This window comes from Oncorhynchus gorbuscha, linkage group LG03 (assembly GCF_021184085.1).
Source record: "Oncorhynchus gorbuscha isolate QuinsamMale2020 ecotype Even-year linkage group LG03, OgorEven_v1.0, whole genome shotgun sequence".
In the NCBI taxonomy this organism is placed as follows: Eukaryota; Metazoa; Chordata; class Actinopteri; order Salmoniformes; family Salmonidae; genus Oncorhynchus; species Oncorhynchus gorbuscha.
Window position 1 is genome coordinate 85,375,117 of NC_060175.1, and position 5,880 is coordinate 85,380,996.

General features: G+C 45.5%; 1 pseudogene; it reads left to right on the forward strand.

The window, feature by feature from the left end:
• Positions 1-2,906: 2,906 nt before the first annotated feature.
• On the forward strand, positions 2,907-3,025 carry LOC124032470 (annotated as a pseudogene).
• Positions 3,026-5,880: the final 2,855 nt, after the last annotated feature.

Sequence of the window (5,880 nt, forward strand, 5' to 3'; positions counted from 1 at the left end):
ACAATGAGCATTGGAATTGCAAACAGACGAAGATCGTCAAAGATAAACCATTTATTTTAATGCAGTTTGATTGTTACGCCTGTGCATCGTATTCTTTCGCAGTAAATCCTTTTTTAAATCTGACAATACAGTTGGATTAGCAAGATTCTAGGCTTTCGATACATGTGAGACACTTGTATTTTCATGAATGTTTGTGGAATGTTTGTGGAATTTCAGCCCACTACCAGATTCCGTGCTCAGAGAGGTTAAGGAATGGGGCCTTATTTAGCTCATTTAATGGTCCTCCTTTATTTCTCTAAGCAATTATATCAATGAAGCCATACTGACATTTTGACTAAATGCACATCTTCCAATTTCAGAGAAACCACAATAATCTCTTACAGGATTAGTTGAATCCTAACCATGGTATGGGCATGTATTTTCAACTTTTTGTGTGCTTCGAAATTATATGTGCTGTAATTGCATTCCTGCATGTGGTTAACACAAAAATTATATTAGCTAATTACAAATCTAAATGTAATTGATTTTATATCAGTTAGAGAAATCAGTCACCTTACTATAAAGTTGCCAGAAATCCAAACCGGACATAGAGCAAACTTTTATCAGAGTGTCAGCAGTGATAACTGGAATTTCAGATGGAATACATTTGAATACTTTTTATTGGTTATCAGATATTTCAATAATTCATAAAATATTCTGTAATTAATGTGAGATATGCATTGATAATTTAACTTAATTGACCATAAATACTTAATTGAGCGTTCAGTGATAAATTCAGGCCAAATAAATCTTAACAAAATTCTCATAACACATGGTTAAACATAGGTTATTTTTAAGGAAGTTGTTGGTTCCGCAGTCTTGATGGCCTCCGTTTAGTGTTTATTAAACCTTGGCTTTGAAGTTTTATAAAATATCACCCCTCCAGATATGCAAAACTGCAATTCATTTGCAAGGCTTTTGATGGAATTACCAATTCGACAAAAAGCATTCAACCTGTTTGTTCATAACTCTACATGTCAATGAGGCATTTAATTCTGAGACCATATGACATTTGCTTATATTATTGACTATAATTGGTTATGGGGGAGTTGTGTACATTTTGGCTTTACATGTATAACACTGTCAATACCCAAGAAACAGAATTTAAGATGTCACATAGCAGTTTAGTGATTGCATTGCAATTGCATAGTAATGCAGGGGTTTTAAGTGTGTTTTATTTCATGCAAGTGGAATACTACATATTTGTGAGGTTAATAGTAATTACAGATCAACTTTATAGAGCAACTTCATGTAAAGTGCTAGCAAATGCAACTTTCCCGAGCTATCAAGGGGACGAACAGGCTACTTAAAAATAATATGTACATGAGTCAAAAGTTAGGACACACCTACTCATTCAATGGTTTTTCTTTAATTCGACTATTTTCTACGTTGTAGAATATTAGTAAAGACTTTAAAACCATGAAATAACACATATGGAATCATGTAGTAACCAAAAGAGTGTTAAACAAATCAAAACATATTTTATATTTGAGATTCTTCAAAGTAGTGTAAGACTATTCGAAGATAAATACACAATGCAGAGGACTAAAGGTCAAGAGGGAATTAATGATCAATGGAAATAGTGTTTTTTCTGTAATAGGGAATTCATGATTAATGGGTCCTAGGCACGGGAGGAATTTCAGTCCGGGACTCATAGATACATGTGACAAGTTCTCATTGAGCCTGAAACAGGATACTTTGTATTTGGCCATTGGCCCAGTTTTATTGCAAGGAATTCTAATTGGTCAACCACGCGCTACAGCTAGGTTATAAATTACATCCTGTCACTTTGTTCTGAGGAGAAGACATTGCGAACAGAGAAGAATGTCCATCTACTTTCTAGCAAAACAACTATGATTTGTTCTCTTTGAATAAACCTATTTTTCTCCCCCTGATTTGCTTTGGGGTCTGTGTCATTGAGGAATAACATCAACTAATAACATCAACTGCTAACAGTGTCATGTTTGTCATTTATTGTCTTGTCCCTGTGCTCCCCATGCTATTCGTTTCCCTCTGCTGGTCTTGTTTGGTTCTTTCCCTCCTTCTATCCCTCTCTCTCCCCCTCCCTCTCTCACTCTCTCACTCTCTCGCTCTCTCTTCTCTCTGTCGTTCCGTTCCTGCTCCCAGCTGTTCCTATTCCCCTAATCATCATTTAGTCTTCCCACACCTGTTCCCGATCCTTTCCCCTGATTAGAGTCCCTATTTATTCCTTTGTGATCCGTTCCTGTCCCGTCGGTTCCTTGTATTGTATTCACCATGCTGTGATTGCGTTTCGCCCTGTCCTGTCGTGTTTTTGCCGTGATTGTGTATCACCCTGTCCTGTCGTGTTTTGTGCCTTCATCAGATGCTGCGTGTGAGCAGGTGTCTCAGTCGACTACGGCCTGCGCCTACCCGAACCTGCAGTCTGTGGCCGCTTCTCCAGTTGTTTCCCCTCTACAAGTCTAGAGGATTTCTGTTATTCCGTTTTGGACTTTAATAAACTCTGTTTCTGTTAAGTCGCTTTTGGGTCCTCTTTCACCTGCATGACAGAAGGAACCGACCAAGGAATGGACCCAGCGACTTCAGACGCTCGTTACACTGCCGTCGAGATCCAAGGAGCCATGCTCGGCAGACACGAGCAGGAATTGTCTGCTGCTCGCCATGCCGTGGAGAACCTGGCCGCTCAGGTTTCCGACCTCTCTGGACAGTTCCAGAGTCTACGTCTCGTGCCACCTGTTACTCCCTGGCCTGCCGAGCCTCCAGAACCTAGGGTTAATAACCCACCTTGCTACTCCGGGCAGCCCACTGAGTGCCGCTCCTTTCTCACGCAGTGTGAGATTGTGTTCTCTCTCCAACCCCACACATACTCTAGAGAGAGAGCTCGGGTTGCTTACGACCACACTGGCCTGAGTACGCCTGATCTTGTCTGATCTTGGAAGCTAAGCAGGTTCGGGCCTGGTTAGTACTTGGATGGGAGACCACCTGGGAATACCAGGTGCTGTAAGGGGGCTGAGGGTTGTTTCATGGACGAAGCATGGGCTCGGAAACATAACATTCCTTTCGGACCGTTAGACAGGCCTACGCCCATGTTTGCCTTAGATGGTAGTCATCTTCCCAGTATCAAATTTGAGACACTACCTTTAACTCTCACAGTATCTGGTAACCACAGTGAGACTATTTCTTTTTTGATTTTCCGTTCACCGTTTACACCTGTTGTTTTGGGTCATCCCTGGCTTGTATGTCATAATCCTTCTATTAATTGGTCTAGTAATTCTATCCTATCCTGGAACGTTTCTTGTCATGTGAAGTGTTTAATGTCTGCCATCCCTCCCATTTCTTCTGTCCCTACTTCTCAGGAGGAACCTGGCGATTTGACAGGAGTGCCGGAGGAATATCATGATCTGCGCACGGTCTTCAGTCGGTCCCGAGCCAACTCCCTTCCTCCTCACCGGTCGTATGATTGTAGTATTGATCTCCTTCCGGGGACCACTCCTCCTCGAGGTAGACTATACTCTCTGTCGGCTCCCGAACGTAAGGCTCTCGAGGATTATTTGTCTGTGTCTCTTGACGCCGGTACCATAGTGCCTTCTTCTTCTCCGGCCGGGGCGGGGTTCTTTTTGTTAAAAAGAAGGACGGTACTCTGCGCCCCTGCGTGGATTATCGAGGGCTGAATGACATAACGGTTAAGAATCGTTATCCGCTTCCCCTTATGTCATCAGCCTTCGAGATTCTGCAGGGAGCCAGGTGCTTTACTAAGTTGGACCTTCGTAACGCTTACCATCTCGTGCGCATCAGAGAGGGGACGAGTGGAAAACGGCGTTTAACACTCCGTTAGGGCATTTTGAGTACCGGGTTCTGCCGTTCGGTCTCGCCAATGCGCCAGCTGTTTTTCAGGCATTAGTTAATGATGTTCTGAGAGACATGCTGAACATTTTTGTTTTTGTCTATCTTGACGATATCCTGATTTTTTCTCCGTCACTCGAGATTCATGTTCAGCACGTTCGACGTGTTCTACAGCGCCTTTTAGAGAATTGTCTCTACGTAAAGGCTGAGAAGTGCTCTTTTCATGTCTCCTCCGTTACTTTTCTCGGTTCCGTTATTTCCGCTGAAGGTATTCAGATGGATTCCGCTAAGGTCCAAGCTGTCAGTGATTGGCCCGTTCCAAGGTCACGTGTCGAGTTGCAGCGCTTTTTAGGTTTCGCTAATTTCTATCGGCGTTTCATTCGTAATTTCGGTCAAGTTGCTGCCCCTCTCACAGCTCTTACTTCTGTCAAGACGTGTTTTAAGTGGTCCGGTTCCGCCCAGGGAGCTTTTGATCTTCTTAAAGAACGTTTACGTCCGCTCCTATCCTCGTTACTCCTGACGTCACTAGACAATTCATTGTCGAGGTTGACGCTTCAGAGGTAGGCGTGGGAGCCATCCTATCCCAGCGCTTCCAGTCTGACGATAAGGTTCATCCTTGCGCTTATTTTTCTCATCGCCTGTCGCCATCTGAGCGCAACTATGATGTGGGTAACCGTGAACTGCTCGCCATCCGCTTAGCCCTAGGCGAATGGCGACAGTGGTTGGAGGGGGCGACCGTTCCTTTTGTCGTTTGGACAGACCATAAGAACCTTGAGTACATCCGTTCTGCCAAACGACTTAATGCCCGTCAAGCTCGTTGGGCGTTGTTTTTCGCTCGTTTCGAGTTTGTGATTTCTTACCGTCCGGGTAGCAAGAACACCAAGCCTGATGCCTTATCCCGTCTGTTTAGTTCTTCTGTGGCGTCTACTGATCCCGAGGGGATTCTTCCTTATGGGCGTGTTGTCGGGTTAACAGTCTGGGGAATTGAAAGACAGGTTAAGCAAGCACTCACGCACACTGCGTCGCCGCGCGCTTGTCCTAGTAACCTCCTTTTCGTTCCTGTTTCCACTCGTCTGGCTGTTCTTCAGTGGGCTCACTCTGCCAAGTTAGCTGGTCATCCCGGTGTTCGAGGCACTCTTGCGTCTATTCGCCAGCGCTTTGGTGGCCGACTCAGGAGCGTGACACGCGCCGTTTCGTGGCTGCTTGTTCGGACTGCGCGCAGACTAAGTCGGGTAACTCTCCTCCTGCCGGTCGTCTCAGACCGCTCCCCATTCCTTCTCGACCATGGTCTCACATTGCCTTAGACTTCATTACCGGTCTGCCTTTGTCTGCGGGGAAGACTGTGATTCTGACGGTTGTCGATAGGTTCTCTAAGGCGGCACATTTCATTCCCCTCGCTAAACTTCCTTCCGCTAAGGAGACGGCACAAATCATTATTGAGAATGTATTCAGAATTCATGGCCTCCCGTTAGACGCCGTTTCAGACAGAGGCCCGCAATTCACGTCACAGTTTTGGAGGGAGTTCTGTCGTTTGATTGGTGCGTCCGTCAGTCTCTCTTCCGGGTTTCATCCCCAGTCTAACGGTCAAGCAGAGAGGGCCAATCAGACGATTGGTCGCATACTACGCAGCCTTTCTTTCAGAAACCCTGCGTCTTGGGCAGAACAGCTCCCCTGGGCAGAATACGCTCACAATTCGCTTCCTTCGTCTGCTACCGGGTTATCTCCGTTTCAGAGTAGTCTGGGTTACCAGCCTCCTCTGTTCTCATCCCAGCTTGCCGAGTCCAGCGTTCCCTCCGCTCAAGCGTTTGTCCAACGTTGTGAGCGCACCTGGAGGAGGGTGAGGTCTGCACTTTGCCGTTACAGGGCACAGACGGTGAGAGCCGCCAATAAACGCAGGATTAAGAGTCCAAGGTATTGTTGCGGCCAGAGAGTGTGGCTTTCCACTCGCAACCTTCCTCTTACGACAGCTTCTCGTAAGTTGACTCCGCGGTTCATTGGTCCGTTCCGTGTCTCCCAGGT